Source organism: Takifugu rubripes, chromosome 16, assembly GCF_901000725.2.
Source record: "Takifugu rubripes chromosome 16, fTakRub1.2, whole genome shotgun sequence".
NCBI lineage: Eukaryota > Metazoa > Chordata > Actinopteri > Tetraodontiformes > Tetraodontidae > Takifugu > Takifugu rubripes.
In genome coordinates this window covers 366,115-379,120 of record NC_042300.1, presented here as the reverse complement: position 1 = coordinate 379,120, position 13,006 = coordinate 366,115, and the positions used below count along the sequence as shown (strand labels likewise).

The following is a 13,006-nucleotide window of genomic DNA, read 5'->3' as shown; positions in this document are numbered from 1 at the left end:
CACTATTAGGTATACCTTAGGTATCTCTCAATTACTCAATTTTTTGATTAAAAAACAATTCAAAAGGCCTAACTACATTTGGAATCCCACGTGTTATCCTGTCTTCTTATGGTTCTTTTGGTTTTCGTTCCCTATGAGGTCCCTCACGTTACATAGTGGTTCCACCAACCCAAGCCCAATGTTCTGCAAACGTAAAATTTGTAGAATGTTTTATTTACTTATTTAGTGTTTTATTGGTTATATTGATATTCACCCACAACCTAAAAACCTTCATTTTGATAATTTAAATTAATTAATGGTGCTCTTCTCTACATGAGCTCGGAAGCAAAGAATGAAGACGGAAATATTTCAGGAACTTTAATACAATAGAAAATTTAAATAAATAAATAAAAATAAACCCACTTTAAAATACTGATTAAAAAAAGGTTGTGGGGGGAGAGACAGAGAAGCCTCACTTTTTGTTCCAGTGGGGGTCGTCATTCTTTCGCAGCTGACCTTAAAGGAGGGGGCATTGCGATGTTTGTGAACGATAAACATCAGGGTGATGGAGCAGTACTGCAGCAAAGACATTGAACTGCTAGCGGTTAGCATTCGGCCATATTACCTCCCGAGGGAATTCTCGCATGTTATTGCGATAACCGTGTACATCCCTCCATCGGCCGATGCTGCTGCTGCCTGCGAGACTGTACACACCATAGTTTCAAAGCTTCAGACATCTCACCCCAAGTCCCTCCTCCTCATCTCTGGTGACTTTAATCATGCTTCTCTGTCCTCCACTCTCCCACCCTTCACCCAGTATGTGAAATGCCACACAAGAGACAATAGAACTTTGGATTTAATGTATGTAAACACCAAGGATGCATACACCTCCTCCCCCCTCCCCCCGCTGGGCCGTTCTGATCACAACCTGGTTCATCTGTCCCCTGCATACATACCTATGGTGAATAAACAACCACCCACCAAGAGGTATGTAAGGAGCTGGTCTGAGGAGACCAGCATGGCTCTGAGGGACTGCTTCGACACCTCAGACTGGGATGTGTTATGTGAACCTCACGGGGAGGACATCGACGGCCTGACAACCTGGATCACGGACTACATCAACTTCTGTGTGGTAAATACCATGCCTACCAGGAAGGTTCGGTGTTTCCCCAACAACAAACCTGGGTGACCCCTGATCTAAAAGCCCTGCTGAATGAGAAGAAGAGAGTTTGTAGATCTGGGGACAAGGAGGAGCTGAGGAGAGTCCAGAAGGAGCTGAGAAGGGGGATAAGGAGAGGCAAGGACAGCTACAGGAGGAAGCTGGAGGAGCGCCTCAAGGGGAGCAACGCCAGGGAAGTCTGGAGAGGCCTAAAAACCATCTCAGGCCACACAAAGGACAGCGGGAGGGGCCCTGAATCTGGGGGCCTGGACTGGGCAAACGAGTTGAATTCCTTTTTCAACGGATTCAACTGTGCTGCCCCTCCCTCTTCCACTCATCAAAGCCCAGACCTAACTGTGCTGTCACATCACCATCCCCCCTCTCCCCCGTAACACCTCCGGCACCGGCAGCTCTCTCCTCACACCATGCCACCTCCCTCCACCCCCTGCCAGATCAACCCTCACAGTCCAACCCCCATCCTCAACCACCAGGAGTCACACATCGCCTCTCCATAACAGCTGATCAGGTGAGGAAGGAACTGAGGATGACCAAGACAAGGAAAGCTACTGGCCCTGATGGCATCAACTCCAGACTACTCAAGGACTGTGCAGATCAGCTCTGTGGAGTACTCTTACACATCTTCAACCTGAGCCTCAGTCTGGAGAGAGTTCCACTCTTGTGACGTCGTCAAAATCATCCTCAGAAGTGTACTCAGACAGGCGCACGAACGAAGTTCACCACAATTTGAGACCAGACGTCAAAGTTCCTTTTCTACCTTGGCCAAGGGGAGTCCCGCTCCGTTACAGACACGTCTGCTGTCGCGCTGTCCCGGGGGCTTTCTCTCCACCCCAGCATTGTCTCTTTTATTAAAACAGGCATGATTACATGGCAGGAGGCGTTTCTTTAGTTCCATGGTTTGCATCAACCGAGTCACATTGCCCATATTTGACCATATTGAAGCGGCTCTCGGTCTACGCACAGGTGCACAGCCTTGAGAACTCTAACCCCAGCAGATATCACACATTATTGTTTTGTCCTCCTCACAAACACACTCACATACAGTTTCCCCAGTCCAGTTTACCCCAGTTAATCCTTCTCGCATTATCTACGAAACTACTCTACTTTTATTAAAATAGCTATAACATAAAATGCAATTTGCTATATTTTACAACAGTGGAAAACATCATGTGTGGTTCCGGTTCCCACGACTGCGCACGCCAGGGAGCCCAACCACTTCAGGCCAGTGGCTTTAACCTCTCACCCGATAAAGACCATGGAGAAGATCGTTCTCACCCACCTCCGACAGCTGGTGGACAGCAAGATGAACCCTCTACAGCATATAAATCGGGCATTGGTGTGGATGACGCTGTCATCTACCTGCTGCACCGGTCACTCTCACACCTAGAGGGCACCGGGAGCACTGTGAGAGTCAAGTTCTTTGACTTATCCAGTGCCTTCAACACAATCCAGCCATGATTGCTGAGAGGGAAGCTGGAGGGAGCCGGAGTCAACTGTCACCTAGCTGCCTGGACCACCGACTACCTCACCAACAGACTACAGTACGTGAGGCTCTGTGACTGTGAGTCTGACGTGGTAGTCTGCAGCACGAGGGCACCGCAGGGTACAGTTCTCTCTCCCTTCCTCTTCACTCTCTACACATCGGACTTCAGCCACAACTTGGACAGCTGCCACCTCCAGAAGTTCTCCGATGACACAGCCATCGTTGGACATGTGTCTGAGGGGAACGAACTGGAGTACAGGGAGGTCATCACCAACTTTGTCGCCTGGTGTGAACTGAACCATCTGCGCATCAACACCAGCAAGACAAAGGAGGTGGTGATCGACTTCGGTAGGAAGGCGTCTCACTCTGCACCCGTGAACATCCAGGGTTTGGACATTGAGATTGTGGAGGAGTACAAATACCTGGGTATTCATCTCAACAATAAACTGGACTGGACTCATAACACAGATGCCCTGTACAAGAAGGACCAAAGACGTCTTCATCTGGTGAGGAGACTGAGGTCCTTTGGAGTGTGCAGGACACTGCTTCGGACTTTTTATGACTGTGGTGGCATCGGTGATCTTCTACGCTGTGGTCTGCTGGAGCTGTGGAAGCTCAGAGAGGGACAGGAAGAGACTTAACAAACTGGTCAGAAGGGCTGGCTCACTCCTGGACTGTTCTCTGGACTCCGTTGATGAGGTGGGTGAGAGGAGGATGTACTATTCCTGACAAATCAATCTACTGCAAGCCATGATTTTCTGATCACCAAAAACGATTGAAAGATTTTCAATTCATTTAAATATTTTGAACATACACCAACAGAGAGAATTAGATAAAGGATTTCTGTGCTGGGAGAACTTGAGTGCTCGCCTAAAGATATCCTCGATTGCTGCCTCAGTGTGGCCAGGGAACTTCTTTAGACAGCCCACTAAAGCAGAATTCAAGAATTCAATGAACATGAAGCTGGACATATGATACAATCTGGTCTTGCAAGATAGATGAGTTTACAGTTTACTGAATTGACGTGTGTGTAAATTATTTACTTCTCTCAACCGCGGCCATGACAGATATGGCTGATTGCCAAAGTGGAGTCGGATCAGAGTGACTGGCCGCCTGTTGGAGCGGTGTTGACTCATCTGAAAAGAAATTGAATATGTTGGTCAGTTTATTTATGATGGGCTTTTTAAACATGGTCTTTGCAAAAGATGAACCTATGCTGTTAGATTATGACTACAAATATGTGCATCATCAATCAATCTTTATTTATATAGCGTCTGTTACAATCAAAATTGTTTCTAGGCCCTTTACAGAATCCCAGGGCCTGATCCCCAACAATTACTTGTTGGGGGTCAAGTAATTGACCCAGTGGCAAGGAAAAACTCCCCTTCAACAGGAAGAAACCTTGAGCAGGACCAGGCTCATGTAGGGGGATCCGCCTGCTGATGGCCGACTGGGTAGAGAGGGAGGAGAAGGGGGAGGACAGGTGGAGGAGAGACTCGGCAGATATCAATAAAATACATTAATTAGATTGATTATAATAAACTGCCGGTAGAATAGAGTGGGTCAGCGGGGTTGGAAGTCAGTAGGTCAGCATACAGCTATGAAGGTAGCGATACCTGTATATGGATACAGAGAGAGGAAGGGGGGGGGGGGGGGGGGGGGGTCAGTACACTACACAAGAAACTACACAAGAAATAACATCACTGATCTCCTTGGTGAGGAGGCAAGGAGAGGAGAGGCAGCCATGACCCAGCAGTCAAAAGAGACAAAATGTGATTTTTTTTTGCCCAAACTTTCTCGACGAGCAAACGTCAAAAAAGTCAAAATGTGATTGCACCAATGGTTTCCATATACTCCTGATGCTTCTGTTCTCATTTCTGTTTTGAGAAAAAAAATGCAAACATGCCCCAACTGACATTTTCTCGACGAGCAAATGTCAAAAAAGACAAAATGTCATTTCAATAGTTTCCATAATTTGAATGCCAAAAAAAACTTGCCTTGGTGCTTGATTCTTGAATTCAGTTTTTTCGGGGAAATTTTTTTGCTGATTCTATAAATGCGCTGCAAAACTCTGAGCAATAGCCGCCCGTTCTTGTGTTGACTGCTTGCTAGCATAGTTTGCATGCTTCATGGAAAAGTGACAGCTGTCTGTGTAGATACTCAATCATCCAGGTCATAGTTAGCCACCAAAATTGACGGCTGATATTATACTCTTTAAAAACCACAACACTTTCTAGGCATATCATACATACAGCCGTTGATCGGACTTCAGTGAAAAATATTTTCTTGCCCATTCTTTATTTAAAAACTCGGCACTCACTGTCCACTTTCCTTTTCTTTGGTCCACTCATTTTTAAAGAAGGGCACAAATGGCAAGTGAAAAGGAGAGTGGCACTAAGCATCAACAAGGGACATTTTGTGGGGAATGCTCCATCTATTGGGGAAAAGCGGAAATAAACAAGTTTTTTTTTTCTTTTTGTTTTAAAAAAAAAAATTGGACAGGCCGGATTAATAAGCCTGAATGGCCGTATATGGCCTGCAGGCCATAGTTTGCCCATGTCTGCTCTAACCTAATGTTTGCCCCCCAGGGGAAGCTCCAAACTCTTAAACGTAACCCGAACCTAACCCTAAATACCAAACCAAACATATTGCGCATTGAGAATAGAGGCTAAAAAAAGCAAAAACTATATAAGGGACGCAAGAGTTTCTTTTCAAATAACAATTGTCGAATGTTTATGTTGTAATTTTATTTGTATTTTATTCTATATTTATGTATATATGCTTATATATAGAATAAAATAGAAATAAAATTATATATAAATAAAATTATATATATTATATAAATCTATATATATTTATGTATATATGCTTATAATGCCCCTCCTGGGCTACCACCTTATCGTGGTGGAGGGGTTTGCGTGTCCCAATGATCCTAGGAGCTCCGTTGTCTGGGGCTATATGCCCCTGGTAGGGCCACCCATGGCAAACAGGTCCTAAGTGAGGGATCAGACAAAGCGTAGCCCAGGACCCCCTCATGATGAAGAACAACATTGGTGCCAAGTTTCCCTTGCCCAGATGCGGGTCACCGGGCCCCCCTCCCGGAGCCAGGCCTGGGGGTAAGGCACTTTGGCGAGCGCCTGGTGGCCGGACCTCTGCCCATGGAGTCCGACCTGGCACAGCCCGAAGAGGCTGTGGGCTCACCACCTGCAGGAGGGTCCAAGGGGGTCGGGTGCATTGTGTTTTGGGTAGTGGCCAGTCTTCTCGAGAGGGGTTGGACTCTCTACCACTCTGGAGTTACCGATGGTGAGAGGCGACGGGCAGGGGTGGCAATTCTCGTTGTTCCCCAGCTCAGTGCCTGTATATTAGAGTTTACCCCGGTGGATGAGAGGGTAGCCTCCCTTCGCCTTCGGGTGGGGGGACGGATCCTGACTGTTGTTTGTGTCTATGGCCCAAACAGCAGTTCAGCGTATCCACCCTTTTTGGCGTCCTTAGAGGGAGTGCTGGAGAGTGCTCCTTCTGGGGGCTCCCTCGTCCTCCTGGGTGACTTCAATGCTCACATTGGCAGCGACAGTGTGATCTGGAGAAGTGTGATTGGGAAGAACGGCCTCCCTGATCTGAACCCGAGTGGTGTTTTGTTATTGGACTTCTGTGCTCGTCTCAGATTGTCCATAACAAACACCTTGTTCAGGCATAAAGGCGTCCACATGTGCACTTGGCACCAGGACACCTTAGACCGCAGATTGATGATCGACTTTGTGGTTGTGTCATCGAATTTGCGGCCGCATGTTCTGGACACTCGGGTGAAGAGAGGGGTGGAGCTGTCAACTGATAACCACCTGGTGGTGAGTTGACTCCGATGGTGGGGAAGGATGCTGGACAGACACGGCAGGCCCAAACATGTTGTGAGGGTCTGCTGGGAACGCCTGGCAGAGTCTCCTGTTAGAAGGAGCGTCAACTCACACCTCCGGGAGAGCTTTGACCATGTCCCGGGGGAGGCGGGGGACCATGTTCCGTGCCTCCATTGTTGAGACAGCTGACCGGTGCTGTGGCCGCAAGGTGGTTGGTGCCTGTTGTGGCGGCAATGCCCAAACCCGCTAGTGGACACCAGCGGCGAGGGATGCCGTCAAGCTGAAGAAGGAGTCGTATCCGGCCTTACTGGCCTGTGGGACTCCTGAGGCAGCAGGCCAAGCGGAGTGCAGCTACGGCTGTTGCCGAGGCAAAGACCCGGGCATGGCAAGAGTTCGGTGAGGCCATGGAGAACGACCTTTGGACGGCCTCGAAAGGTTCTGGACCACCATCAGGCGTCTGAGGAAGGGGAAGCAGTGCACTGTCAACACTGTGTATATAGTGGTGATGGTGTGCTGCTGACCTACTTTGAGGACCTCCTCGATCCCACCAACACGCCTTCCAATGAGGATGTAGGGCCTGGGGACCTGGGGATAGGCTCTCATATCTCCGGAGCTGAAGTTGCCGAGGTAGTCAAAAAATTCCTCGGTGGATGAGATCCACCCAGAGTTCCTTAAGGCTCTGGATGTTGTAGGGCTGTCGTGGTTGACTCGACTCTGCAACATCGCGTGGACATCGGGGGCAGTGCCGCTGGATTGGCAGACTGGGTTGGGAGTCCCTCTTTTTAAGAAGGGGGACCGGAGGGTGTGTTCCAACTATAGGGGGATCACACTCCTCAGCCTCCCTGGTAAGGTCTATTCAGGGGTACTGGAGAGGAGGGTCCGCCGGATAGTCGAACCTCGGATTCAGGAGGAGCAATGTGGTTTTCGTCCTGGGCATGGCCAGCTCTACACCCTCAGCAGGGTCCTCGAGGGTGCATGGGAGTTTGCCCAACCAGTCCACATGTGTTTTGTGGACTTGGAGAAGGCATTCGGCCGTGTCCCTTGGGGGGTCCTCCGAGAGTATGGGGTGTCGGGCCCGCTGATACGGGCCGTCCGCTCCCTGTAGGATCGGTGTCAGAGTTTGGTCCGCATTGCTGGCAGTAAGTCGAACTCGTTTCCGGTGAGGGTTGGTCTCCGCCAGGGCTGCCCTTTGTCACAGATTCTGTTCATAATTTTTATGGACAGAATATCTAGGTGCAGTCATGGTGTTGAGGGGGTCCGGTTTGGTGACCTCAGGATCGGGTCTCTGCTTTTTGCAGATGATGTGGTCCTGTTGGCGTCATCGGCCAGTGACCTCCAACTATCACTGGATCAGTTTGCCGCCGCATGTGAAGCGGCTGGGATGAAAATCAGCACCTCCAAATCCAAGGCCATGGTTCTCAACCGGAAAAAGTGCCTTCCCTGGGTCAAGGAGGAGATCCTGCCCCAAGTGGAGGAGTTCAAGTACCTCGGGGTCTTGTTCACGAGTGAGGGAAGAATGAAGCAGGAGATCCGACAGGCAGATCGGTGCGGCGTCCACAGTAATGCGGACTCTGCACTGGTCCGTAGTGGTGAAGAAAGAGCTGAGCCGAAAGGCGAAGCTCTCAATTTACCGGTCGATCTTCGTTCCTACCCTCACCTATGGTCATGAGCTTTGGGTAATGACCAAAAGAACAAGATCACGGGTACAAGCGGCCGAAATGAGCTTTCTCCGTAGGGTGGCTGGGCTCTCCCTTAGAGATAGGGTGAGAAGCTCTGCCATCCGGGAGGAGCTCGGAGTAGAGCCGCTGCTCCTCCGCATTGAGTTGGGGCCAGATGAGGTGGCTTGGGCATCTAGTTAGGATGCCCCCTGGACGCCTCCCTGGTGAGGTGTTCAGGGCATGTCCCTCCGGTAGGAGACCCCCGGGAAGACCCAGGACACGTTGGAGAGACTATGTCTTGTGAGAAGAATTATTGTTATTGTTGTTATTAGTATTATCTTTAAATGCTATTGTATGTAGATTTTGAGTGTTGAGGAATGTTGACAGGAGAAGAAGAACATGAGAATGCAAAAGTACTGATGCTGCTTACAACCAAGCCCAGCATCCAGATGTATCCTGTTGGTCAAGATTAGAGAAGTTCGTTAAGATGGGTGGAGAGGTCAGAAGGCAATGAGATATGAGATCTTGTTTGGACACACATTCTGTTTGCACCAATAAAAGAGGTGAGCGAGCAGCAGACGAACAGAGTTGACAGAGGAAGCTTGAACTGCTGCTCGACTCTCCCTTGCAAGGAACTCCTGTTGTTTGCGTGGTTAATCTGAGTCTACTGAACGAACAGCGCGGGTGATCAAAACTTCACCCTCACAGTCTCTTGACTGGTCTGGGAACGCCTGGGGATCCCTCCGGATGAGCTGGAAGAAGAAGCTGGGGAGGGGGAAGTCTGGGCTTCTCTTCTTAGGCTGCCGCCCCTGCGACCCGACCCGGATAAGCAGTAGAGGATGGATGGATGGATGCTTATAATATGTATGTATGTATGTATGTATGTATGCTTATAATATATGCTTTATATATGCTTATAACGTTCTAATCTTATTTATATTTATTTATTCTATTTCTATACTTTGTAAATACAAAACCTACACTACAGTTTTATTAATCCACGTTTGGCTACTACAATTCAATTTCCCTACGGGGATGAATAAAGTACATCTTGAATCTTGAAACAGCACAGAGAAAACATCTCTTCCACAGCCATCACAGGAAGCATGCTTTTGCTTATTTAGTGTAGTGTGCCTGGCCTGCAGAAAACCCATACCAGGTTGAAATGTTATTTTTGGCCTCTTTTTAGTTATTTAATACATTTATTCAATCTTGGATTTATTTTACTTACCTTTTAGAGAAAAAAAACCCAAAAAGGTACAAAACCTTAAACATTTACATTTTCTTTTAAATCTTTTTTTTTGACAACCTTGAGCGCTGTTCTGAGGGCTTATGAGATGGTGCCTGAAGTTTATTGACAGTGCTTCAGAGGTCTTAAGAAGTTATCCATCAGACACATCTTAGACCAAGAGTTTAAAAACTGTGTCTTAGTGAGTGGTGACCTATTTGAATGAACAAAAAATGGCTACTAGTTTAACTGTCATGACTAAGACCACCTTTATGAAATGAGATGTATATTTTCCTTGTGACTCAGCCTCCGAGGACAGATAATGTGCAGGCTGCACAGGCTGTGTGTAATGCTGTTCCTTCATCTGGGTCTAAGATATACTGTGTTTTTCTGTCAAAGGTCAGGCCATACAGTTGCCAACTGTGAGGCATTGAAGGGCAAACAGTCCTCAAAACAGCCAAAACGGATGAGGTTCATAAAACTATTTTATTGACTCCACTAAAGAAGTCATCAGTCCTCGGTAAGTGCTTTAAACCAATCACTTCCCAATGGTTTGTATCATGGTCTGGGCAGGTCATGGATCAGCATGTGGTCACCATACTGAGACACATGGGTGGCTCCAAGTCATTCATTCTTTCCAATGCCTTGCTTCTGGGTAAAGATTCAACACTGTGGTAAGAGGAATTGGATTGAGTTTTTTGGCACCCACTCTCCACCATGTTTGCTGTTGTCTTGATTTAGGACAGGTTTCCCCTATTGGGGAGTTTGAGAAGTGTTCCCACATAGTGTCTGAGAAATTAACTTAGACTGTTGCCGTTTCAGATGAGACCCTGCCACTGACTCTAAACGCCCTTATCACAGTCCAAAAGGAGGACCCCTCTCTGGCAAACTGTTTTGTGGCTGTTATTGGAGTTAATCACACTGGTAAGAAGTAGTCATACTTGCTGGATGATGGTTTATTGGGTGGTAGGTACAGGTGATGACATGGGTGAAGATTGGAAATGGGTTCATCAAGCCATTTTTCCAGCAAATTGTAGGTAACATGTGTTGGCCTTTGCACATGATCACTTATGGTCTGGTCACCTTTACCAAACCTTTATATGGTTATAGAAAACATCACACCTGCCAGCTCACAGGGAAGACAAATTAGACAATCAGTTCAGTCCAGCTGAACTGGTGTCTGTTACAATCAAAATTGCCTCCAGGGCCTGACCCTCAACAAACAACAGTAGCAAGGAAACCTCCCCTTTAACAGGAAGACTCATTAAGCAGGACCATGCGCACATGGGGGGACCCTCCTGGTGAAGGCCGACTGGGTAGAAGAGGAGGAGAAGGGGGGGGACAGAAGAGATTATAGACATAAATTGTGCAAATACAATAAAACATAAATTACAACACTATCAGTATAAGAGCTGTGTAGGTCAATGGCATCAGAGGTTGGAAGGTCGTTGCACGGCTATAAAGTCGGCAATACCTGTAGATACCTGTAACTTTTCATTACCTTTCAGGTTGGAGGTTGACAGTAACACAGCTGGAGCTGGTGCAGTGTCGTTTCCGGAATGGTGCCATTGGCATCTGGTGGATTTCTTCTCTTCTAAGTTCAAGCATCACCATCTCATCCATTCAATGGTTGAGAAGGAAAACTTGACCAGGTTACTTGCCATGTAACACACATGTACATCTCCAGTTCTTCACCAATCGCTGATCATAATTCTATATGATTTACACCGATCATAATTCTTTGGTGTTACTTGCTTAATTGTATAACCACAACCAGCATTTAATACTTTTAATACTTCTCTTCTGCCTTCAACACCATCCAGCCAAGACTGCTGAGGGCTAAGTTGGAGAACATGCAGATGGATGCTCCCCTTGTTTCTTGGATTGAGGACTACCTGACAGGTTGACCACAGTTTGTGAGACTGCGGAGCTGTGTGTCTGACCCCCTGATGAGCAACACAGGGGCTCCCCAAGGAACTGTGCTGTCCCCCTTTCTGTTCACCACCTACACAGCTGACTTCCAGTACCACTCTGAGACATGTCACCTCCAGAAGTACTCGGATGACAGAGTCATAGTCGGGTGTGTGGAGAATGGACAGGAGGATGAATACAGGGACCTTGTGGAGAGTTTTGTTAGGTAGAGCAGGGAGAACCTTCTGCAGCTCAATGTGACCAAGACGAAGGAGATGGTGGTGGATTTCAGAAAAAGCAAGTCCCCTCCCTTCCCAGTCTGCATTAGTGGGAAGGATATGGAAATAGTCTCATCTTACAGGTTCCTGGGTGTTCAGCTGGACAATAAACTGGAGTGGTCCACAAACACCGATGCTGTTTACAAGAAGGCCATGAGCAGACTCTATTTCCTCAGGAGACTCAGGTCCTTCAGTGTTTGCAGCAGGATGCTCCACATGTTCTATCAGTCTGTCATGGCTAGCACCATCTTCTTTGCTGTGGTGTGCTGGGGTGCAGGCATTAAAGCTAAGGATGCCAACAGACTTAACAAACTCATTAAAAAGGCAGGGTCTGTTGTTGGCTGTAGACTTGCAAACTTAGATGAAGTGGTGAGGGACAGGATGGTGTTGAAACTGCGGACAATCAATGCTTATATATATATATGCTTATAATATATGCTGTATATATGCTTATAATCTTATTTGTATTTATTTATTCTGTTTCTATACTTTGTATAGGTTGCTACTACAATTCAATTTCCCTACGGGGATGAATAAAGTACATCTTATTCTTAATCTTAATCCTCTTCCCAACCTAGAGTTTGGTATTATGGCCCATGGATCAAGGGACCGGGGGCTGGTAGCGGTGTGTGATCCCATGTGTGGGATGCAAGTTCGTATTTTGGAGCGATTAGCCACATGGGCTCGTTTTATTGATGGCATTCTGTTTTCCCATTGTCCTTAGTGAATAAGGATATTTTTGTTGATTCATCAATTTCCTCTTCCTCATTGACCTGGAAAACTTTATGTTACTCTTTTAATGCCAAAACCATTCGGGGACACAACAACATTGAATGAGAATAAATTAGTGAGATTTTTTGGTTCTTTCTTCTTTATCTTAATTTTTTCACATCACAACAATAACTATACAGAATTAGTTCTAATTATGTTAGATTCAGAGGATATATACAGCTTAAATACAAAAATAACAATTAGGCTGGGGAATAAACACAAAGATGATTTTTATAGTAAAATAAATCAAAGGTTATCACAGCTTTGTTTTTAAAGAGTTTAGTTGAAGAAATGTGTTGTTTAATGTAGACTTTTAGTTTTCAGAAGATTGGTTTCTTTATCGAGACTTTGGTCAATATGAAATTCGGTTAAGATAATGGGCAAAACAATCATGAAAAATGGAGAAAAAGGATTTTTGTCATGTTCAGTAAATCTAAACATTACATCCAAATACATTTTATTCAATATAAATCAAAAAGAGGGCAGAAATGAGTAGTAAGGAAAGGGAGACAATTTACTCCAGAGCAGTTTGTTGTGTGGCCACGAGCAAAAATAAACCAGTGTTTCTCTTTTGATCTCCACAAAAGGTCAGGTCACATTAAAGCCTACCTACCTTCTGCAAATAATGGTTGCTACATAGCATTTTCAGGGAAACTTTGTTAGATAAGGCCTT

The 13,006-nt window shown here is 46.5% G+C and overlaps 1 long non-coding RNA gene across 3 annotated transcripts; it reads left to right on the top strand.

Annotated features, from left to right (window-relative positions):
• The first annotated feature begins 3,277 nt into the window (after nucleotides 1-3,277).
• Nucleotides 3,278-11,255, top strand: LOC115253093 (uncharacterized). Of its 3 annotated transcripts, none has more exons than XR_003891399.1 (5): nucleotides 3,278-3,338; nucleotides 9,773-9,893; nucleotides 10,196-10,297; nucleotides 10,882-11,025; nucleotides 11,197-11,255. It is a non-coding gene; the product is annotated as an uncharacterized lncRNA (long non-coding RNA). The 3 variants fall into 3 exon arrangements; XR_003891400.1 differs by lacking the exon at nucleotides 3,278-3,338 and adding an exon at nucleotides 9,947-10,047 and having other exon boundaries at nucleotides 9,328-9,844; XR_003891398.1 differs by lacking the exon at nucleotides 3,278-3,338 and having other exon boundaries at nucleotides 9,328-9,893.
• The last annotated feature ends 1,751 nt before the right edge of the window (nucleotides 11,256-13,006 follow it).